Source organism: Zootoca vivipara, chromosome 4 (assembly GCF_965207765.1).
Source record: "Zootoca vivipara chromosome 4, rZooViv2.hap1.1, whole genome shotgun sequence".
NCBI classification, from domain to species: domain Eukaryota; kingdom Metazoa; phylum Chordata; class Lepidosauria; order Squamata; family Lacertidae; genus Zootoca; species Zootoca vivipara.
In genome coordinates, this window is record NC_142587.1 from 14,069,856 (window position 1) to 14,094,113 (window position 24,258).

Consider the following 24,258-nt stretch of genomic DNA (forward strand, 5'->3'; position numbering starts at 1 on the left):
AGGAGCAGTGGGGGAATATTTATCAAGTAAGGAAGGCCCTAAGTATATTCACAGCTATAACAGTTCCCCACCCCCTTGTAAGACTAAATTAGCAGTAACAGTTGAAGAGGAACATAAGAGAATACTGGGAAGACACAAATTATTCTCATCACTGTCTGTATGTTGCATTTCTACACTACAGTGAAAATATAGTTAGCTTGAGATTTAGACATGCCTTGATGCCAACAGTTCATGCACACATTGAATCCCAAATGAATTATTCTTCCATGGTACCAATCACTATGTCACACGCACACACACACACACACACACACACACACACACAGGAAAGGAGGGGGTACAGCAAAAATTCACGCTCTATAACATTAAGGCCACTCACCCAATGGCTAGGAAGGATTCAGATTTCACCACTTTCTTCAGGTTTTGTCCTCTCTGGTTTACTGCATTTATTGGCAAAATATATATATATATGATTTTGTACTTCAAACTGTACATATACCAGCTTTCTGAATCACACCCACTGAATCCAGAAATAGAGATAATCTAATAGCATGTCTTGTACTCATAGTTTTCAGTTTGCAAATACAGCTATTCACATAATGGTATTCCAATCTGTGGCTGTGTTCAGTTTGTGAAGATGTTACTGCCACAACCCAATTTTCTAAGCTGTTTGCCCTTGCTGCTTTGTGCATGTGTGACTACAGGTAGAGATTAAAGGACCCTAATAAAAAAATCTAGGCGCTAATGACTAGCACATTACAAGTTGTTTTGCTTATTATACAAGTGCTTTAAACTCAGTTTGTTCTCTGCCAGGACACAACGTACCATTAGCATGAAGGAGGCTTTGCTTTTCGTGGAAGCTGGTGTGCATTGGGACTGGTAGGGCAGAAGGCAGGGAGCCCAACAGTAGGTGGCACTAGAACCAATGACTGGACAGAGCCAAGTGATGGTAGTTTTTTGCCCCCTCCTCCTTCCTCCTGAGATCTAGGAAGACATAACTGACACCGAGGAGTAGGAAACTGAATGCCAATGCCATGCCCAAACTTAAGGAGGCAATCAGGTGGGAGCTGGCTGAGGAAAAACTGGTGATAGTGGGGCAGCACCCTATTTGCCCCCATGGACCACCTCCATTGTTTGCTTATGGTTAATGAAACCAATTTCAGCATCTTTATCAAAACTAGACTGACAATATTGCATGTCTGTGAGGGACAGGGGATATCGCGAAGTCCCTCCCCTCCTGAGTTCAAGCCCAGCCCCGAGCACAGGGGAAAGCAGAGGAAGCTCCGATTCCAGCGGGGAAGCAGGAAGTCGGGTCCGAGGCTCAGGCAAGGTAGCGGAGCCAGGGTCCCAGGTGGAACAGGAAGGGGCCAAGAAGGAGGGGAGACCCATCCCCCCAACTCCAGAATTACGCAGGAAGAGGAGGGGAAAGAGGATGGGGCTTCCAAAGCTTTTGTGTTGGGGAAAGACGCGCCAAAAGTCATTCGGAGGTTCTGAAAGCGACTGACAACATCACTCTGTGTAAATAGCAATGAATTCCTCACTGTAAATACGCAGCACCAATAAAAGAATAAAATGCAGAGCTGCGTAGCGTCGTTACTCTGAAGTAGCCTGATCCAGCCACTGTGACAGCAACCTCCGAATCTTTTTTTGGGCTACTTTGGAGTTGCCGGGATGAGTGCATCAGAGGCGGAGAAATGGCGGCAGATCGCGGAGAAAGCCCAACAGGACCTGCAGCAGCTGACGTTGGAGGCGCAGGGGAAATTAAGGGCAGCTAAAGAAGAAACCAAGAAACTCCAGGACGACCGGGTACAACTTGCGGAACAGGTGAGAGCGCTCCAGGAAAGAGAGCAGCAATTAAGGGCGGTGGCGGTAGACCTCCAAAACAAACTGGATGCAGAGAAAAACAAGGCGGGAGGGGCACCCCCAGTCCAAGTGCTGCCAGGAAGGAGAGCCGGGACCCTAGTAAGCAAGTTCAATGGAGACCCGAGGGAATATCATGGCTTTGAGACTGAGATTGTGTATGCTCTTGAGCTGCACCATGATGACTTCCCTGACGATGAGCACAGGGTAGCGTTTATTGTGGAGCACCTGACCGGGGCAGCCAGGGAGTGGCTAAGACCGTTAATCGCAACAAAGAATCCTTGCATGAAAAATGTCAAACTCTTTCTAGAAGGTTTGAAAACGATGTATTCGTCAGATAGTCATATGGACCAGACTAAGGAGGAACTGCATAATTTGCGCCAAGGAAATATGACAGTCCGCGCATATTGGGCGAAATTCACCATGCTGGTGCACAGACTGGGGTGGGAACTGGAATCAGCTCCAATGCAAGCAGCGTTCTACTTGGGTTTGAGTGAGGAGGTGAAGGATGAGCTCTCGAGAGGTCCAAAGCCCAGTAGTATGGATCAGCTGAGCAAAGCGGCTCTGGCGGTGGGGGTGAGACAGGAATCCCGGTGGAACGACAAGCAAGCAACGCGCGCAAAGCGGGCTTGGTTCCCACGGTCGCAGGAGAAGCCACTCCCCCAACAGCCCCTCCAAGCCACGCCTGGAGCCAGCCAGGACCAGGAACCCATGCAGATTGATAGCGCGCGCGCGCGGGCTTTTCAAACCCCAGCGGCGCCAAGACGCAAGGAGGGAAGGGGAGGGAACTGCTTTCTCTGCAACTCCCCCCAGCATCTCGTCAGAGACTGCCCACATCGCAGGGAGTGGCAAGGAAAGGCGGGAACGGTGGTGCCTTCCCCCACTGACGCAGCACCACAGCAGGGAAACGGGAAAGCCTGGCTGCAGGAGACAAGGGGCGGCAGCCAGGCACAGTCAGCAGAGAACAGCCCCAGCCCACCCACCCGCACAGAGAGGAGCAGAGCCAGCCCACCCCTCCCAGAGCAGGAGTGGTTCTAGAAGTCACGCTAACGCTCCCAAATGGCTATCCCCTGACCGTCCTTGCCTTAATTGACAGTGGTGCCTCAGCGAACTTCTTCTCGAGGGACTTTGCAGAAGCGCACCAGATCCAGCTTCTGCAGCTGGATTTTCCTCTGCACGTGGCAACCATTGACGGCCGAGAGCTGCTGGGAGGGGCCATCACTCATCAAACCCCCCCCATGAGGATGACAGTGGGAAGGCACTCAGAGACACTGGCTTTCAACGTCACGACCATCTCAGACCCCCCCATCGTCTTGGGCATGAGCTGGCTGGCGCGCCACGACCCCTCCATAAGTTGGCACCAGAGATGCATCACGTTTGGGTCGGACTTTTGTCTGGAGCATTGCATGCAGCACCAACCAGGGGAGGGGCCTCCAATAGCCACGGTGGCCACCATGCACGTCAAAGGGGGTGAGGCGATACCCAAGCCGTACTGGGACCTGCAGGAGGTCTTCAGCGAAGCGGAGTCCGACCACCTACCCCCACACAGGCCTTTTGACTGCCAGATCAACCTGGTGCCAGGGGCAACGATACCCCCAGCCAAGCTGTACGCCATGTCAGATCAGGAACTGGAGGATCTGCGCGCTTTCATCGACAAAAACCTCAAGCGGGGGTTCATCAGAGAAAGCAAGGCAGCTGGGGGCAGCCCGGTCTTCTGGGTGGACAAGAAAGACACGCAACAGCGCCGTCTTGTGGTGGATTTTAGACGGCTGAATTCGGTGACAGAGCCAGTGGCTTTCCCCATGCCCAGAGTGGACGATCTCCTGACAGCGGCACGCAGGGGCAAGATTTTCACCAAGCTAGACCTGAGGGGGGCGTACAACTTGATCAGGATCCGGGAAGGCGATGAATGGAAAACCACGATGTTCACGCCTCTGGGCTCTTTTGAATATTTGGTGATGCCCTTCGGGTTGCAAGGGGGCTCAGCATGCTTCCAGGCCTTCATGCACCACGTCCTGGGGTCCCTACTCTTCAGGAAATGCCTGGTATTCCTGGATGACATCCTTATCTACTCCGATGACCCTGTGCAGCATGTGAAGGATGTCAGGGAGGTGTTGCAACGCCTGAAGGACAACCACCTGTATGTGAAGCTGGAGAAGTGCAAGTTTCACACCAAAGAGGTGGACTTCCTGGGCTACAAGCTGTCAGACAAGGGGCTGGCGATGGACAAGGACAAGGTGCAGGCCATCCTGGACTGGCACAGCCCCAGGACGCGCAAAGACGCCCAACGCCTACTGGGCTTCGCCAACTTCTACAGGAAGTTCATCAAGAACTTCTCCCGCGTTACGGCTCCCATCACGGACTGCCTGAGAGGCAAGCAGAAGTTCAGGTGGACACCGGAGGCGCAGGCAGCGTTCGAAAGCCTCAAGAGGGTGTTCGCCTCAGACCAGAACCTGTTCCACGTGGTGCAGGATGCGCCCCTACGCATTGAGACAGATGCTTCGGAAAAAGCTGTGGGCGCAATTTTGCTGCAACTGGACGCCAACAGGGAGTGGAGACCCTGTGCCTTCTTCTCCAGGAAGCTGACCCAGCCAGAGAGAAACTACACAGTGTTTGACAGGGAACTTCTTGCGATCCACGCTGCGTTCCGGCACTGGAGACACTTCCTGGTGGGCGCCAAGCACCCCATCCAGGTGTGCACGGACCACAAGAACCTGGAGTTCTGGAGAACGGCCAGGGTGCTCAACCAGCGGCAGATACGGTGGGCAGAGTTCTTCTCGAACTTCAACTTCTCCATCCACTACATCCCGGGGGAGCAGAATGTCAGGGCGGATGCCCTCTCCCGCAAGCCAGAGTACATGGAGGAGGAGGCGCCACCAGCACCCAGGCACATTTTCCCCCCGTCAGCATGGTCCTGCGGAGCAGCAGTGGTGAGCGAGGCAGAACTCACAGCACTGACGGCAGCGGATGAATTTGCCAACCGCATCTTCAGAGAACTGAGAGGGGGGAGGGAGCAGGCAAAGGACTTTGCAGAACGCAGGGGGCTGCTTTTCTACAAGGGTGCACTGTACCTGCCCACCACCCAGCTTAGACGTACGGTCCTCAAGCAGATGCACGACAACCCAACGGCGGGTCATTTTGGAAGGGACAAAACCGCTCACCTAGTCATGAGACACTTCTGGTGGCCAGGGGTGAGGGAAGATGTTCGAGACTATGTACGGGGCTGTGACACCTGCCAGAGGGCAAAGGTGGTCAGAGCAGCGCCAGCAGGATTGCTGGAGCCCTTAGCCACACCACACAGGCCGTGGGAAGTGGTGTCCATGGACTTCATCACAGATCTGCCTTCTTCCAGGGGCAAGACCGCAGTGTTGGTGGTGGTGGACCTCATGTCCAAAATGTGCCACTTTATACCGTGTGCCAGGGCGGTCTCTGCAGAAGAGACAGCCAAACTGTTTGTTGATCACGTATTCAGACTGCATGGATTACCTTTAAGAGTTATTTCGGATCGTGGCCGCCAATTTGTTTCCAGGTTCTGGCGGCGGCTCATGAACCTCCTGCAGGTGGAGGTCAGCTTGTCGACGGCTAGACACCCGCAGACCAATGGACAGGCGGAGAGGGTCAACGCCATTCTGCAGCAGTACCTGAGATGCTACGTCAGCCAGCGGCAAACGGACTGGGTGGATCGCCTGCCACTGGCAGAATTTGCCTACAACAATGCAGTGCACGTCTCCACAGGGGTGTCGCCCTTTAAGGCCAATTACGGGCGCGACCTCAGATCTTTCCCAGAGAGGGAGGGGGAGGAGGAGGAGGAGGGCCCACAGGCTGAGGATTGGGCAGAGGAACTGGAGACGGTGCACCAGCAGCTCAGAGAACACTTGGAGAGGGCCAAGGAAGCGTACAAAAAGGGAGCGGATCGCCACAGGCGACAAGGGGAGGTCATCAGGGTGGGGGACAAGGTTTGGTTGTCCTCGGAGGGCCTTCCCACCAGAGGGAGGTGCAAGAAGCTGGCACCCAGAAGGTTGGGCCCCTTCACGGTCACGCAACAGGTCAACCCGGTGGCATACAGGCTGGCACTGCCAGAGGACATGAGGGTGCATCCAGTGTTTCATAGATCGCTGCTGTCGCCGTACAGGGAAAGCAGCAGGCTCCGAGACAGCGAACAAACCCCCGAGGGAGGGGGGGAGAGGGGAGGCAGGGAGCAACTCAATGAGGCCACGGCCATCCTTGATTCACGGAGAGGGGTGGGGGGCCTGGAGTACCTCATGGCATGGGAGGATGCTCCACCGTCCCAGAATGAATGGGTCCCAGCCACTCAGATACAGGAGGAATTCTTGGTGGAAGAATTTCACGCCCTCTATCCCCACAGACCCAAGCCCTGGCACATGGAAAGGGAGGGGGAGGAGGAGGAGGCAAGGGAGAGCAGCTCACCATGGCGCTGGGAAGCGGAGTTTGAGGATTCGGGAGACGAGATATGGGTGTCACCGAGATCCACACAGTCAGAGGCAGAAGCAGATTGGCAGCACATTTTTACCCCCACCAGCTCGGACGCCACGGAATTTTTGGGATTCCAGTCCTCCCAGGCGGAAGGGGGGGGCTCGCAGGACTGGGGGGAGGTGTTCACACCAACGGGCTCGGAAAGCACTGAGTTCTTAGGCTTCCAGTCGTCACCGACACCTGGGGGGGACCTGGGGAGGGGAGAAGGGGAGCTTGGAAGGGGGGTGGATGTGAGGGACAGGGGATATCGCGAAGTCCCTCCCCTCCTGAGTTCAAGCCCAGCCCCGAGCACAGGGGAAAGCAGAGGAAGCTCCGATTCCAGCGGGGAAGCAGGAAGTCGGGTCCGAGGCTCAGGCAAGGTAGCGGAGCCAGGGTCCCAGGTGGAACAGGAAGGGGCCAAGAAGGAGGGGAGACCCATCCCCCCAACTCCAGAATTACGCAGGAAGAGGAGGGGAAAGAGGATGGGGCTTCCAAAGCTTTTGTGTTGGGGAAAGACGCGCCAAAAGTCATTCGGAGGTTCTGAAAGCGACTGACAACATCACTCTGTGTAAATAGCAATGAATTCCTCACTGTAAATACGCAGCACCAATAAAAGAATAAAATGCAGAGCTGCGTAGCGTCGTTACTCTGAAGTAGCCTGATCCAGCCACTGTGACAATGTCTTTTTTAAATAGTCTACTGTTTACATATGTAAAGACTTTAATAAAATTGTTTTATATCAGAAGCCTAAGGTTGACGATTATTCTGCTTAGTCACTGAACTGAGGTAGAACATACTGATTTGGCTTGCAGGGTCGGACTAGGACTAGATTGCTTGCTAATGGTACATCCCTATTCTCAGATAATTATTATCTGAAGCTCTTAAAGACCTCCTGGCTTTGGAGCAATTACACAAAATTGGGGGGGGGGACAGCAATATCTGATTAATTCCTTTGAGAAGGGCACATTTCCCAACCAGCTTCCCTTGCAAGGAAGATGACTTAAGAGTATCTTTTTTCGTTATAGCTCTTGCACGAGATGATTTTTCAGCTGCACTTTCTCTTCTCTCTCCACACCCCAACAAGGTAAGTTTTGATTTTGTGGTTAAGAACTACAGGTTGGAATCTAAACTAAAAGCGATCATCCTTGTTTTTATGTATATTCTCACAATTAGGCTTTATGTAATTAGACCATTTAGGAATGTGGCACTATCCAAAAAAAATCACTAGCTCCACACATTCAACGGTATATTGGCACATAATTCTTATTTAAGAGGAAGAATTGAATTTGGAATGCTTTGTTGTAAACTCTTGTATGCTTGTACAGTATATCAAGTCTTAGGAGCACAGATTCCCTCTGAGAGTGTTAACAGACTGATCTGCAAAATCTATGTGCCCCATTTCAGAGAATAGTATTTGCAGAATGCCCTTCAGCTCCAGGCAGTTATACTATGGAGTGTTGCAAGGCACAATTTTATCCCTAATGGTTTTTTACATGCTGCTGCTACCAGCATTCATTAGATTTGGGGCAGGGTGTCAACAGCATTCTCAGCTCTACTGAGAATTCTCAGCTCTACTGAGCATTCTCAGCTCTACTGAGAGCCCCAGAACATTCTCAGCCCCACAACATCTGAATCAGGAGAAATCCTTGAATGTTATGGAGAGATGGATGAGGGAAATAAGCTGAACTAAAGTCCTTGGAAGACAGGTGTTATAGGTTTCCATGTCTGGCATTTTGGCAAATAGCCGGCCATGGAGATTAAAATTCCCCTAAAGGAGCAGGCTTATAGACTGTGGTGGGGCATTCCTGTATCATTTTGCAACTGGAAGACTAGGTCACCTTGCTGTTTATGAGTGCCTTTTATCAGCTTTGGCTGGTACAACAGCTCTAGCCATTTCTGGACTGGGAGAACTTGATCATAGTAGCCCAGGCAATGGTAATTGCAAGATCGGATTACTGAGGTGCACTCTACTAGTTAAGTGTAGAATGCTGCAGCATGATTGCTGACAAGAGTAAGACTGCCAAGCATCTTAACATCCCTGCTCAGAGATGTGCACTGCCTGCCAATTTGTCACTGGGCCAAATTCAAGGTATTAATAAAGCCCTTAACAGCTTGAGACCAGTTTACCTGGCAAGACTCTGGGGTTCAGTGTGGAAGATACAAGCTTTATTAAAGACTGCAACTGAAATGTGATTCCACTGTTTCAGTAGGTGGTACTAATAGGGCCTTTCCTTACCCAAATGATCCACTTGAACACTTGAATCTGCAGAACTAAGTGTTTTTCAAGTGCCACATTTCTGTATTGCTTTTGTAAGGAAATGAGTTTGACAGCACCTAGTCTGGAATTCCTTGCCTATTAAGAATTTTTGCTACCTGCTTTTAAAAAAATCTTAAACACACCTAGATTTACAAAGTGGGCATGCATTTTATTATGTAATTTTAAAACATATTTTAATTTTTTAGGCGTTTATTGAGATTTTTTCCCTATTCATTTATTAGTAGTAGCAGCATACATTTACCACACTTGACTGCTCACCAGAAGGCACCTGCCTCCTGTTAGGCCATGACATACATAATTGGCTGGATTATAATTTGCTAGGTGAAGTCAGTTAACGCTAAATTTCTCGAAGGATCAGTTTTTGCCACTTCCTCAGTGCATCAAAATCTGCTCTGGGAAGGATCCGGCACCCTCCAGAACAATGCAGGAATAAGTTTACAGAGGCAAATCAGCAGTAATTGCCTTGTTTTTCTCCACTGTATGCAACTGTAAAGTGCGGGTACAACCAATTATATATTACCTACCATTGCTGTTTTGATGTATTATGCAAGTAGTTTATTTCTAACATGTTTGATTAGTTGATTTACTTTTATCCTATAACTTCCTTACTAAGAGATGTGTGCTTCGGAGTTTTGCTACAATCTGGTGGCGCTGTGGTTAAACCACTGAGCCTAGGGCTTGCCGATCAGAAGGTCGGCGGTTCAAATCCCTGTGACGGGGTGAGCTCCCGTTGCTTGGTCCCAGCTCCTGCCAACCTAGCAGTTCGAAAGCACGTCAAAATGCAAGTAGATAAATAGGAACCGCTACAGCGGGAAGGTAAACGGCGTTTCCATGTGCTGCTCTGGTTTGCCAGAAGCGGCTTTGTCATGCTGGCCAAATGACCTGGAAGCTATACGCCGGCTCCCTCGGCCAATAATGCGAGATGAGCGCGCAACCCCAGAGTCGGTCACGACTGGACCTAATGGTCAGGGGTCCCTTTACCTTTAAGATCACAATAGGCCTGAGCTGTTCAATGTACATTAAGCCTGAACTATATTCAGCTACATTGGCAAATCTTTCTTAAATAAGTCTTTCATATTTAACGTAAGATTTGCAAGCATTCAACCCAAGTTGCCACAACTGAAGCAAAGCTGTAGCAGCTTGAACAGAAGGAACCAAAGCAATTGCCGTGATTTCAGCTAGTTTAAATTTACCTAGGTATTTGCCATTTATACCCAATGGTTGGAGCCCCAAGTAAAGCTCACATTCCATCCCAGATTGCCTCCCTAAAATTGTGCAGAGGATTCCCGCTTTCCCCATCCAGCAGGTTCCCACTGACCATCAGAAAATTGCTTTTCCCCCAACCCTATACCTGTATGTCAATTAACTGGTGTACTATAAAAATGTTTGAGTGTTTGGTTTAAAGCACAGCACGCATCTTCTTAGGATGCTGGATACTGATGCGGTGTCGAAACACTTATAGCTAGGTATAAATTTAACCATTTTATTAAATGTTTTTTCTTCAGTAAAAACCTTTAACTACTGAATAAATTGTAGCAATGATTTGATGGCAACAGAACCATTTGGAAATTTGTCTTTTCTTTAGTAACATGTCCAGCAGCAAAATGGCATGGCTGGCATACCAGATGCTGACTTTGACCACAGCCTGAGCACAAGTTTTACGTGCATGAGGTTCCAGATTTAATTCCCAATATCTCTCGTTTAAGAAGCATCTTAGCAGAGCTGGAGTATAATTCTCTGCCTGAGACTAGAGAGCTGCTACAATGGAGTAAAAAGTACTGGGTTAGGTGAACCAATTGTCTTAATGTAACACAACTGTGTAGTTTAAAAATACCTGCCTACAAATCCCTTAAACTGAACCCATTACGATCATATATGACATTATGAATGCTTTTTTTTAACACAACACAAATAAGGAGGGAATTCAGCGCGAAGACATATATATTTTAAGTTTCTATTGAATAAGCATTATTTTGTTAGTAAATATAGCCCTTAATTCTGAATTTATATTGAGACATTTAGTGGTCAATAAAGTGAACTTGCATAGTTCCTTTGCCTGACTGAAAGTAGCATGAAAGCTCTTTATCTGCAACTAGAGTGCCTGGTTGGTTACTTGTAGCAACCAGTTAAATGCCCACTTGTTGAAGTTTCTTTCTTTCTTTTGATTTAGAATCAACATCTTACTAACTAGCAACTTCCCTTTGACTTTTTTCAGGGGGACATGCTAGCAGTTAAAAGTACACTGGTACCTAGGTTTAAGAACAGCTTAGTTTATGAACAACTTGGATTAAGAAGACTGCAAACCCATAAGTATGTGTTTTGGTTTGTGAACTTTGCCTTGGAAGCTGAACATGTTCTTCCTCTTGTGTTCCATTTGTAAATTGAGTAGCCCGCTGCTATGGGAATGCATGCCTTGGTTTAAGAACGGATTAAGTTCATAAACCAAGGAACCACTGTAGAGTTTCACTGGTCATAGCATTGCCAAGATAATCTAACAGACATGCGGACAGTAAGGGACAAAGCAGTGTCATACTGTTGCAATGCCACTTTTTCAACTCCTGTTTTTGCCAGAACAGTAAGTAAATACAGTACAATGAGTTACCAGAGTACAGTGCTGCCTTAAGCTAGAAATCTAGGACTGCTCATACATAAACCCAATAGGTAAAAAAAAAATGTTTACTTTTAAATCTTCTGTAACTTAAGCATGCAATCACATATTTTCTATTAAAGGAAAGTTTATTTCCCCTCAATTTAAATAGCATAATAGCTATTAGAATGTTATAACTTTAACAAATGTAGTTGTTTCAATTAAATTCAACAAAGATACTTTGCCGACATATGTTATGTACAGCAAGAGGTGATAGTTCATATTTTCATACTGAAAAGGAATTACTTTATGTATTCTGTATTAGAGAATACCCTTAATCCAGTGTCAGGTTAACTACCACTGCATCTGCTTCACTTGCCCCTACAGATTGGACAGCAAAGAAAAGCACCTTTTTCGTCCTTATGTTTACCAACTAAATAACTAGTGAACTACTTTCCAAGTATGCTGCCATTTATTAATCCTAAAACTAGTAAGGATACTCAACTGATTTATGATTTCATACAAAGCCATTTATTCACATCACAACACTTATCCAGCATCCCATTTAACACTCTGTACCTTTGCCACACATCCTGCGATTTTGCCTTGAATGCTTATCTTGCAGCAAAGCTCCAAACCACAAATGACCTGAAGTCAAGATGCAGTTAAGGATGCGTAATATAAATTTGAATATTAGCAGCAAGGTCAAATTATAGTTGGACTGTTTTAGTAATGCTCCCAAACCTATCCAATAACTTGCAGTCAATACATGAACATTCTGCATGGCTAGAAAATTGTGAGAAGCAATCCAATCCTAAATAATTACGGAAAAATCGTGTGTTGCATTAAAAGATCAGGGGGGCAATCCTGATCCAAGAATTGGTGGGAAGTTTTAGGAAGAAGTGGATTTTAAATTGAGCTGGAATGCTTCTGGCTCAACTAGCATCAAGTCTCCAACCCTGGATTAGTGAAAGATACGTGGGTGTAACTTGCTTGATCAGCCACAGCAGAGGCTAATGTAAGCACCTAAAAGGGGACATTCCAGGGGAAAGGCTGGATCCTAGGTTTGTTCCAACTCTGTTGACGTGACACTGCAACTCAGCATTAAATACTATGCTAAAATCTAAAAGCTTGTTTTCCTTCTGCAAGGTTTAGGTGGAACTGCAGCAAGCAACCCCACTGCCGAGCAGGGTTTTGATCTGATGTAAGAAGTAGCTTTACACAAGCTCGCTTTATGGCAGTTTTTTGTGCGCAAGTTTGCACTCAAGTAGCCTAATACACATCTAAGCATACCTTATTTCAGTGTTTTTAATTGCAAAGGAAAATGTACTTTTAGTAATCAAGAAAGCCTTAATTAAGAGTAATTAAAAATTCATTGTAGCATTTAAAACTACTTTGGACATGGCTTCATCTTTTAGTGTAGTTATTAAATTAAGCTTACATACCTGGTAAATTTTATTATTTGAGGTACTCTACATAGTCTAAATTGTCACTTCAGCAATTTAAATTTTGGCTGATGGTAACTATGGTTTTGAGTTAAATTTACCAAGTTCCACAAAAGTAAAGGCCTCTGACAGTTTAGGACAATACAGCATCAGATATAACAAAAGATATAAAGGATGACCAGTATTTGCAAGTTATTAATTTTTCATGAAGCTTGTAACCAAAAGTTAAAGCACTTTTCTGCATATATTATGGAATGCATCAATTATGGAATTTAATTATATCCATGCAAATATCACACAGCATGTAATTATTGACTAAATCTTATGAACCCATGTGCTGAGGCAGTGGCTTCTAACAGCCATATCAAAGAACGAGAGGATATTTCATACCCCCATCCTGACATTCTCTCCTCACTCTTGACATAGGAAGGCTGCCAAGCATGTGCCACTGCTCACATGTAATGTGTTTTTGTGGGTGCTTTGAAAAACTGGACTGGAAAATGTCTGATTGTTTCAGCTGCTGTGGCACAATATCTATGGTAGATAATACATCAATTAAATTTCAGTAACAAATAAAAAAACACCTGTTTTGATTTTCAAGTACAAAGTTGGTGATTTATTTAACACTATCATTTACAGGTTATGCAAGTTGCTTTGTGTGGCAAAACTTTACTGATTTTACAAGAAGAATTTTGAAAACAGTAATTGGTATACTAAAAACATGGAACAGTACAACCATGTTACTCCACTCAAACACAGCAAGCAATGGGAAACTATTCCATTGCTAACTGTTCTCTGTTGCTCCAGGACCATCAGCTGAGAAGGAAAGTTGTTCCAGGCTCTAGCCCCACCAACCTCAACAGGCCGGGACAAGTGCAATACCACTGACACACACAGCATTGCAACTTATCCCAACCTGTGTAGAAAGGGGTACAACCTATCGCTTATTCATTGATTTTTCACTGCCACAGTCAGTTTTGCATGGATTTGCACAGCAGAGTATCATACAGCTGGATGCAAACCTGCAAAACTAACCAGAGTACAGTGTTCAACAGACACATAGAAAAGCAGAACACAGGAAAAATCTGGGTGAAACTGAGGTTCTACAGCTAGTAGAACTTCAAGTGCTCCTAATGCAGTAGATTATGAATCACTACCTGCACTATAAGCACTTTAGCACTACAGAAGCTGTTTTGACTGCTCTTCTGGAGACCTATGTTAACTTAAAAGTGAATTCATTAAAATGTTGATATGTAGACAATAACAGGCCACAATCAGTTTTGCATAGATTTGCACAACTACATTCTTCTTGTAGTGCAACTATGCAAAACTAACAGAGGACTGCAAAACATTACTAGATTTTTTATTCAGTGTGAATGACTAGGTGAAAATACAACTTCTTATGCCAGAAGGAGCACTTAGGGCAGTAGATGCTAATCTACTTCACTATCTGCACTAGATGCACCTTAGAACAAAAAGCAGTCACCATGTGGCGGCCATTACAGAGTAACTTTCCAAAATCTTTGCTGCAGTTGCCAGCATATTGCTACAAGTGCCTTCACTGCAGTAGGTTATATATATCACTACCTGCACTGTAAGCACTTTGACATTACTCTGGCATGAAGATGTTCTCATTTCGAAAGCTTCACCTGGCAAAAAAAGAAAAAAAGTTCCATTAATATCCAGTATTAGCAGGTTTTTCAATAACAGTGGTAACAAATCTGCACCAGGTGAGGCCTACTTCTGTTCGTTTTTCATCTACCACTCTCTAAATTACTAAATGATCATGAAGAATAATTCAGTTACCAAGATTAGAACTATGGCCAGCATTACATGTAAGTAAAGTGGAAGGCTAAAAAAGTCACTTTCAACTTCCTGCTCAAAGTGAGGATATGAAATTATTTACACCTTACCATTTGAATTAAGCTGAAGCTTTTTTAAAGCAGTTGGAAGTCTGTAAGCTATAGTTTTCTCCTCTGGTCTTTTTATAAAGTGTATCTCTGAGGATCAGCACATCTGTGTCTTCGATAGCACAATGAAGCAAATTCCCTGTCTTGGACATGTGCATGTTCCATTTCTCCAAGTACCCAGAAAGATGCAGTGAGTCGAAAGTTACCCCCTTAGACAAAGGGAAACTTTACTCTTGGGAGGGCGGGAAATAAAATGAAATCAAAATCTACGCCCCAAACTCCTCCACAGGCCCGCTACCGCAGAGAGCGCAAACAAAGCAACCTTGAGCACCCAGAGAAAACAAAACCAAGGCTCACTTTCCCCGTCGCGTGTTTCCCCTCCCCCGCCCCACAATGCGCACACGAGAGCCCGGGTCCTTTCTCGCAGAACTACCTGTTGGTAAAAAGGCGCGGGAGCCGCCGAAGGAGCGCGTCGGGAGCAGCAGCCGCGCGGGGTCCGCGAGGGTAAAGGTGGCGGGAAGCAGATGGGGAGCACAATGGCGCCCCCGAGCCGGGCCCGCGGCTTCTCCGGAGCTTGCACGTGCTGAGCCCGCGAGGTGCCTGGGCCCAGCAGGGGCGCCAGGGGGCGCTGTGGCGGCGGGTCAGGGCTCGGCTACTGGAGCGGCGTATTTTCCCTTTTCTCGCGCGCCCCCTCCTCCTCCTCCCCTCGCGAGCCGGCCAGGCCCGCCGTCCTTTTACTTCCTTTATGCCCCAGGCCTGGGCCGCCCTCGCGCTGCTCTCCTCCGCCCCCTATTCCCGAGGGGAAACAGCACGCCCCCTTACCCCGCTTCTCCCCCCCCCGTCCCGCCTCTTGGTCTCTCCCTCTTCCCCCTTGCGGGTGGTGGCGGCGGCGGCAACGGCGGCTCCCACATGGCCGCGGCCTAACTGGGAACAATCGGCCTCAGCACGCGCAGCCGCCGCCATGTCCCGGCCCCGCCCCCCTCGGCAACATGGCGCCGCCGCCGCCGCGGCCCCGCAAGAACCGCCACCACCGCAGGGCGACTTCGCAGCGGGGGAGGAAAGCCGTTCGCTTCCCCCCCCCACGCCGCAACCCTCACCTCAAACGCGCGCCCCTTCTCCCACCTTTTTCGGCGGGAACAGAAGGGAGAGTGGTGATAAATAGCGCGAGAGGGAAAGCGGCGAGGAGGGGGATTAAGCCGCCTCGCACGCAGCCCGGGCCAAGGCCCCGCTGAGGCAACGGTGCCGTCCCCGCCCCTCCCACAGAACAAAAGCCCACGCGGGGAAGGGCCCCCCACCCCACCCCAAACTTTTGAACCGCGCTTGAGGCGGTTAACGGCCGCGTGGTGAGCTCGGCCGCTCCCCCTCCTCTCTCCCCCATGTGCCCGCTTTTGTTCCGAGGAGTTGCTCGGCCCGAGCCGGCCGGGCCGCCTCCTCCTCCCCTCACCCGCCACTACCTCCATACGCACCTTTCCCGCTTGAGGTCCTTCCTCGCCCGCCGGACGCCCTATGCGAGCGGCGAGAAGGAGAGGCGGCGGCGGCGGCAGTTGCGAGCGGCCGCCGCGCGGCCTTTTCAAATCTCCCTCATTCCGGCCCCGCCCGCCCCCGTGCGCGCGAGCGAGAAGCCGTCGCGCGGGAGGCGCCGCCGTTACGCACGCAGAGAGGGGCGCGCGCGCGCCGCCTTGCCATGCGCTGCTGCTTCTCCCATCGTCGTCGTCCCCGCCTCCCCCCACGCTCGTTCGTTCCCTCACGGCTGCTTCTCCGGGCAGAAACCCACCTCTTTCCAGTCACGGCCAACCTCGAGCGACGCGCGCCAAGGAGGCGGAGAGCGCGCTTTCTCTCTCCCCTCACGAAGCCGAAGAAGCGGCCGCCGGAGTAGCCGCCGCGCGGGCTGTGGCGCATGAGGGGGCTCTCGCGTAAAAGGTGGTGGGTGGAGTGGGGCGGGGAGGAACACCTCGCGACCAACCAACCGCCGCTCCCGTCTCCCCGCCCCACCCCCCCTCCCCTCATAGAAGTGGCGGGAAGGAGGAGGAGGGCGGCGGCATCAGGCGAGCGGGGGAAGGGGGGGAGAGGGAGGGAGGAGAGAACCATGTGGATAAAAGCGGAGGCGGGGTGGGGAAATGAAGGGCGGCGGCTCCCGCCTCAACGTAAATATCCACAAGCCTCCGCTCCGCCCTCATTAGCATAGAAAACAAAGTGCTTCCGAGCGCCGCGGCGGCCAATCGGGAGAGGCTGCCCCGCCCACGCCCGGCGAAGCCACGCCCCTCCCTCCCTCCTGTTACTACTTGCTACTATTATCGCCGCTGCGCCCGCCCTTCCCACGCTAAGGCGGGAGAGGCAGAAGAAGGCTATTGACTGCGCTCAAATAGCAGCAGCATCTTTTCTCTTTTTTTGCTCCAGTGCAACATTCCCCAAGAAACGTGCTGGTTCCATGAATGAATACAGATGCAAAAAAAGAGAGAAAAGAATAAAGCCTAGGCACATTCCGATCAAGAGTTGGAATCTGGAAATCGCAAGCCCCTCCAGTTTTGTTTCCGCCCTATATTTTATTTATTTAATAATAAAGATGCTCGTGCTCCCAACTGCCAGCGATGCTCGAGCTTGAAAGCGTGGGAAAGGGCGAACTCCTGGCTTTGCTGCAACATCTTTGCAAGAACTAAGTGACTTAGGGGAGCTGCTGCTGCACCTCTTGCCCCGAAGCAGGCCCTCCTGGGTTAACTTCGCAATGGCTTGAGAAAGGCTTGCCAGTGGCCCGCAAAACTTGCGAAGGCTGCTGTCCAGTTGCTTGAGTATAAAGGTCCTTCGGCGCACAATGGCCTTGCAAGCACGACCCTAACTACAAGGTGCCAAACGCTACTTTTAACTCCCCGGAAAGTCCATGAGGTTAGAGGGAGGGGTAGAGGTGGCTAAATCCATTTGTCCCAATGGCGCTGGGAATCAGCCTGCATAGCATGGTTTCCTTTTTGAGTGTGCTTTGTGTCCGAAGTTTCTTTTAAAACACACACCCATCGAATTTGCCTCGTTTCTTGCAAAAGCATGGGTGGCTACAGCACGTAACAATGCAGCGCCAGGAGGAGAAACGAGGTTACCCCGGAGTAAGCTCCTTTCTGGGGTGGGGTGGGGGAAGAAGAGGCGGGTGGTGGTTCTTTATTTGGTGCATGGGGGGCGGGGCGGAGGGGCTCGCTAAGCTCCTGCAAGAGGAAGGCAGGGAAGCGGGGGGAGGGGATGCTGAGCGGTGGTGGCTCTTTAGCATTGAGCTCCCACCCCCTTCCTGTTGTGTTTGCTCACTCCCGTTAGTGGCCCATTCACTCTTTCACGGTTGTTTTTGTTAGATTGGCCAGGACGAGGAGGAGCCTGGTTTGGGGGGGGGGGCTCGGCCCTCCCCCCACCTCGCTACGAACTCACACCCTCTCTCCCTCTCTCTCCTCGGCTGCTTACACGCACGGTTAGCGTTTCATTGTAAGGCTTTGCTTACCTCCCCTGACTGCAGCAATTCGGTGCCTTCATTAGATCACGCAGAAAGTGACTCTGCGCGAGCGTTACAAAGAGGAGCTGGAGCGCACAAACAGATGCGAGCGCGGGGGGCTCGGTCTCTCTTCCCCATCCCCCACCACTCTCCAAAACAAAGTGATTGTTTTCCCGATCGCATCAGCTTCCCATCCTCACTTTAAAACACACACCCCGAAACGTTTCATAGTTTGCAGCTTGCAGGAAACTCGAGTCAACTGTTAACCTTACATTAACACTTAATCCAGGGAAATCCTCATTCTGTGGACGCGCATTTCCAACTTCCAATGTCATGCCGGAGAGCTGGAAAGAATTACGCCAGTCTCGTGTTTTGTACCATTAAAGAGTTTTAAAACATCCCGCTGGCTTGAAACGGTCCATTTTGATTGTTCGTGTACAAGTTTCAAAGCCCACCGAAGTTTTACGATTTAACAACAAGTCTCTGGTTTTATTTGCCGAGCATTTCCATCTCTTTTAATATTATAAACTGCTAGAAACGTGTGCCCAAACTAAAGCGGATTCTTAAAAATTAACACGATGTTGTAGTTGATTTTGATTTTTAAATGGTTACCAAAATAATCACTAGCCACGCATTTTTCATTGTATTTTTAGCACTGACTCTAAAGCAGGGAGGAAGATGGCCACCAACATTATACACACTAAAGCAAACTGTTGATCTGGGCTCAAGTGCCAGGATTACCTTTGAGTCTGTATAGAAAACATCTTTAAAATAATAAAAAAAAACACCAAAAGGAAATAATGATAGCTAGCAAAGGCTGACCATTTGAGAAAAATGGAGAAAACGTTAGCATTCCAAACATTGCTAAGGTATTTTTGCTTAACATTCTTTTTTGTGCTGATGTCACTTAAATCCGATGAATAAATAAGATGACTTAATTTATTTTACACCATTTTACAGATAACAAAAAGCTTATGTGCAAAGTAAATGTAAATGTTGCCTTGTATCTTGGTGAGCATTTCTACTTTCTATATCCTAAATATGTTAACATGACTTCATGCAGTTCAAAGAAATTCCTGAGGAATATTGTTTCTAAAAATAGTTTCCATAACTTTAAATGGTATTTTTAATTTTTCTGGTAGTAAAGATATGTAAAGCAGTGAGTGTTTAAGATGCAACCATGATAAACTTTCCTGGGAAGGCACAAACTTCCAAGTCAACATGCATCAAATTACACTGCACCATAATATTACTAGACTGGAACATTTTCTTCTACCTAAGTGGGAAAGAAAGTTGAGGAATACTCTAAAACTGCTTTCCATGGTGTCCCAGTACTGTATAACAATTTTTTTTTTACATGTGAGCTAGTAAAAAATTAGGTTGACCACTAGAATATGTGCTCACTTTCAAAATAATCATTGGTCCAAAAACATATCTACTCAAGGCTGAGATCTTCCAGGCAGTAAGTCCAATTGAAACCTGAAATGATGCAGCTGTTAGTTTTTGCTCCTAAGTATATATATGGACCGAAGCTAGCCATGTTTACTCATAAGTAAATCCAACTGATTTCAACACATCCTACTCTCAAGTAAGGATACAATTCTATACACATTTATCTGAGAGTTATCTCAGGATACTCTCCTATAAGTGCTACTGAACTCAGCGGGGCTCAACCTCAGAGTAAACATAGGAATACAGTGGAACCTCGGTTTATGAACACCAGTTTACGAATTTTTGGTTTACAAACGCCGCGGACACATCTGGAACGGATTAATTCACTTTCCATTACTTTCAATGAGAAAGTTCCCTTCAGTTTATGAACGCTTCAGTTTATGAACAGACTTCCGGAACCAATTACACCCATGCTACGAGTTAAGTACGCTTCAGGTTGAGTACTCCGCGGACCCGTCTGGAACGGATTAATCCACTTTCCATTACTTTCAATGGGAAAGTTCGCTTCAGTTTATGAACGCTTCAGTTTATGAACAGACTTCCGGAACCAATTGTGTTCATAAACCGAGGTACCACTGTAATTGGATTGTAAAGGTTTTAACTTGTGGATGCAGAGTTGAGTAAGTGGTGACTGCAAATACACAGGAGGTAGACCTATTGTTGGCAACTGAATTTTAAGAGAGGACCTATTTTCAATGGACAAACAAGTGATAAAAGGTCAGTAAAAATGGCTCTTCCACACGTGTTTGGTCACAGTCAAAGGGCTCTTTAATACCTTCTTTAAAAGGACTTTGACAAAGCTCTCTTCACTTGCTGTTCAGTATATATCCAACTGCACAAATTCTTTCCCATTCAAAAAATACAAGTCCTGTTACATGTAGCTAGCCTAGCCTAGTATGCTAGACAGCCCAATTCTCTTCAAGTGGATTTTTTGAAAAATGATATGGAGGATCCATATCTGAACCAGTCTGAAGTAGTACTGTACAGTAAAAACATGTTTGCCACCTCAGCTGCTGTTTGTACAAAAATAGGTTCCTTACGTGGGCTTTTCTTTGTAGAAGTCTGAGGGGTGTTCTAACTGTAGCGTAATTATGTTTACTTGTTTATTCCGGAAGAAAGCTACCAAAAGTACTGTACCTGAAACACTGGAATTAAATACATGTAAGTTTGTCTGTGAATCCAAGCACGCATGCTTGTAAGGTTCTGCTGGAACCATTATGATGTGTCATCAATATATTTAAATGCTCCTTACATTCTTATTTCTATATTTTCCATGGGCAATGTTAGAATACAATAAAGACTACTATATGGGTGACAGTTATTTTGTATACAGGTATGTGTCAGAGTTGCTTGCTTTTGTATCCTGCCTATCTCCAAGGAAGTCAGAGTGAGGTGCATGGGATCGATCCTCACACATCTTAAACTGAAATAGTGATTTGCCTAGTACATCCAAGCACCTTTGCTGCTGAGTGAGTGTTTGACCCAAATATTTCTCATTTTAAATTCAATACAACCCCACTATGCAGCACATGCAGGCAAAGAGAAGAACCATTGCAAAGAGCTGTGTGAAAAATGAAAGCTTATTTCTTTTTCAAGAAATAAGGGAACCATGTCAACAATTTTTCAGCTATAAACATACTCTTGTGTACCTCTTGAGCTGGGCTAATCTGTGTCCCTCCAGATGTTATCCTAGAACAAGCATCCCCAAACTTTGGCCCTCCAGATGTTTTGGACTACAATTCCCATCATTCCTGACCACTGGTTCTGTTAGCTAGGGATCATGGGAGTTGTAGGCTAAAACATCTGGAAGGTCGCAGTTTGGGGGTGCCTGTCCTAGAAGCTGTTTAACTACAACGCCCAACATCCCTCACCACAAAGCCATGTTGGCTAGGACAATGGAAGATGGGAGTCCAAGAACGCTGGAGGGGCACATGTTGCCTTCTGCTGCAGGAAAACTCACAATTAGTCAAACTTACCACAGTGCTTCTGATTCGTAAACAAAATTATTACCATTTCAAAAATTAACGACCATGGCCAACAGTGGTACACAGGATACATACCACCCAACATTTCACCAGTGAAAATAGGGATGTCCTATTCCATAATAATAGTAATAATTTTATTATTTATACCCCAACCATCTGACTGGGTTGCCCCAGCCACTCACGATGGCGTTCAACATGTATAAAAACATAACGAAACATTGAACATTTAAAAACCCTCTTCACGTGTCTTCTAAACATTGTATCTCCTTGGACCAGGGGTCGCATAACTCCATACCCCTCAACTTTTCTCCGATGAAAATAAGGATGTCCTAAGGAAAAGGTTCAAATTAGAAACCAGGAGAGCTTCTGTAAATTTGGGGATTGTCCCTGGAAAGCTGGGACACCAAGAGGGTCTGAGGTTATCCCATATTTTACAAAAAAAGTGATATTCTCCATTTGCTTGGAAAAACAATCAGTTCCAAGAGTTCTCTATGGGGAAATTTCTACCCATAATGCAGGAGGGTTGAGGAATCCCTGAAAAAGGAAGCTGAGTGAAGGCTGCAAAGCCAGAGACCACCACCACCAAGATGGAAATGGTCTCTCTGCTCCAATACAATCTCATGAGCTTCTATAAAGCAACTTGAAGAATGATTTGGGCAATAGGATGAAAGTTGTAAGCTGTAGAAACCCTCTTTCCATTTCATCTTCATCCGGTCATTGAAGGGAGTTTCCTTCCTGTCTTCCTTCCTCACACTTGTCCCTTTGACCCTCTGCTAGTTTCCCTCCATTTTCTTGTTCAAAATCTACCTTAAAATGAGGGCACGGTGCTGTTTAGAAATCACCGTCTTCTTCAGCTAGTTGCATGACACAGCATTCTTTATCTTTGAGCTGCAGAAGAAAATCCCACTTCTCTTATCTTCGCCGCCTTTTGACAGGGCGGACAAATATGGGCAAATGAAGTCAACAGCTTCTGGCAATCTAACCACCTTTTCCCTTGCTGCCTCTCACATGTTAGGAATAAGGGAGAAATGAAGGGATGTAGCCAGATTCTTTTTTATTTTATTTATTTTGCTTGTTTAAGATGCCCAGAAATAATGATTTAAAAAGATTCAAGAATTGCCCCTGTAGAACAGAGTAATGCCTTGAAGACCACTGCAGTTCTTCAGGGCGTCTTGTCCAGAAATGCAAGAGGGAAATGAGTTCACAGTCTTGTTGCCACAGTCAAGTGTCAATATTTTTGAATGTAATTAATACATTTAACCTTGTAGATTGTTTTGCCATTTGCTGCATCAATTCAGCAAAATGCGTAAAACATCAAGGGGCTTACTGTGGTCACATTTTAATCCCGGGTATCTAGTGACATAGTTGTAATGACTAAATACTGTATTGCAGAAAAGGTCAGGAATAGCACTTTCGTTTTTAGAGCGGGATGATAAAATCACACGATGTATTATGTTTCTGCAAAACAACCTGCCCCTTTTAGAAGGGGTTGAAATCCATGTATAAATTTATAGCCTCAGTGTTGTGAATTCTACATCTATCCAGGAGTAATCCCATTGAAATTATGTAAACGGTTATCTGCAATCCTAGACACAGTTATCTGGGAATAAGACCCATTGAACTATTGCTGAGTAGATATGAAGAGGATTCTACTTTTGTTTAATTGAATTTCTTGAGTAAAAACATTTTTATTGACAAAAAAGATGCTGCTAATCTGTCAGAATACTTAATTTAAAAATCAGTTTTAATACAAATACTTTAAACTGGGTAGCACAGTTCTCAAGAATACCTTGGTTTTTATTTGTGCAAAGAGAATATTGTTAGTGAAATTTGCGTCTGCTCAGAAGTTAACTTCATTGAGTACAATAGCACTTGAACTCAATAAAAATGTAACTTTAATTAAATTGCCTCTTTTGCAACTAGCCTGCAGGAAGATATCGTGGCAAGAAATTACGAGACCTGACAGCAATTTTCTTCTGTATGATTAAAGGTTGGCAGTATAGATTTAAAATATCTATAATGATTAGTTTAACACTATTCTTTCTCATTGGAAAGCAAGTAATAGTTTGCACTTATAAATACTACTTTTTTAACTCCATTACTCCAATCAGATCTGAAATTATCTGCAGCAGAGTGCCTCTTGGTGAAGTCATACCGGAAACACCAATGTAAAATCACGGTGAGAAAAAACTGTATTAATGCAATAGTCAATATGCTCCATCCTGAGCATATATTCACTGGAGAGAAAAAGCTCATAGCCAAACTACTGATCAAAGCATTCAAAAAGCTGGTTGCTTAAGTGGGCAATGTAGTCACGACTACATTGGTTTAAGTTGGTGAATTGGTTAGCAATTACCGTAAGCATGTGGTCATATGTGGTGGTCTTGTTGTAATGTTAAGCTTACTGGGAAATGATATAGTATGAAATGAAAAGGATGTTTAAAATAACCTTTGTAAAAAAACAAACAAAAAACCCCAGAAACTTTTCGGTAGTGGCACCCACCCTGTGGAATGCCCTCCCACTAGAGGTCAAAGAGAACAACAATTACCAGACCTTTAGAAGGCATCTCAAGGCAGCCCTGTTTAGGGAAGCTTTTAATGTTTAATGGATTTCTGTATTTTAATGTTTGATGGATTTCTGTATTTTAGAATTTCTGTTTTGTTGGAAGCCGCCCAGAGTGGCTGGGGGAACCCGGCCAGATGGGCGGGGTATAAATAATAAATTATTATTATTATTATTATTATTATTATTATTTTCGTTTGGGAATTATAGCGACAGAACTACCTAAATTGTATAGAAATTTA

General features: G+C 46.6%; 1 long non-coding RNA gene across 5 annotated transcripts in view; it reads right to left on the reverse strand.

Moving 5' to 3' along the window:
• LOC118085668 (uncharacterized) overlaps positions 1–18,411 on the reverse strand; it is a 29,975-nt gene extending 11,564 nt beyond the window's left edge. For 2 of the 5 annotated variants that reach the window (XR_015949457.1, XR_015949455.1), the window contains exons 1-2: positions 16,328–18,411; positions 380–440 (exon numbers count right to left, since the gene is read on the reverse strand). This is a non-coding gene — a long non-coding RNA (uncharacterized LOC118085668). Of the gene's footprint in view, positions 1–379; positions 1,196–13,033; positions 15,406–16,327 lie in introns of those variants that run through there. The other 3 variants (XR_009557427.2, XR_015949454.1, XR_015949456.1) reach the window with 2 other exon arrangements.
• Between the last annotated feature and the right edge of the window lie 5,847 nt (positions 18,412–24,258).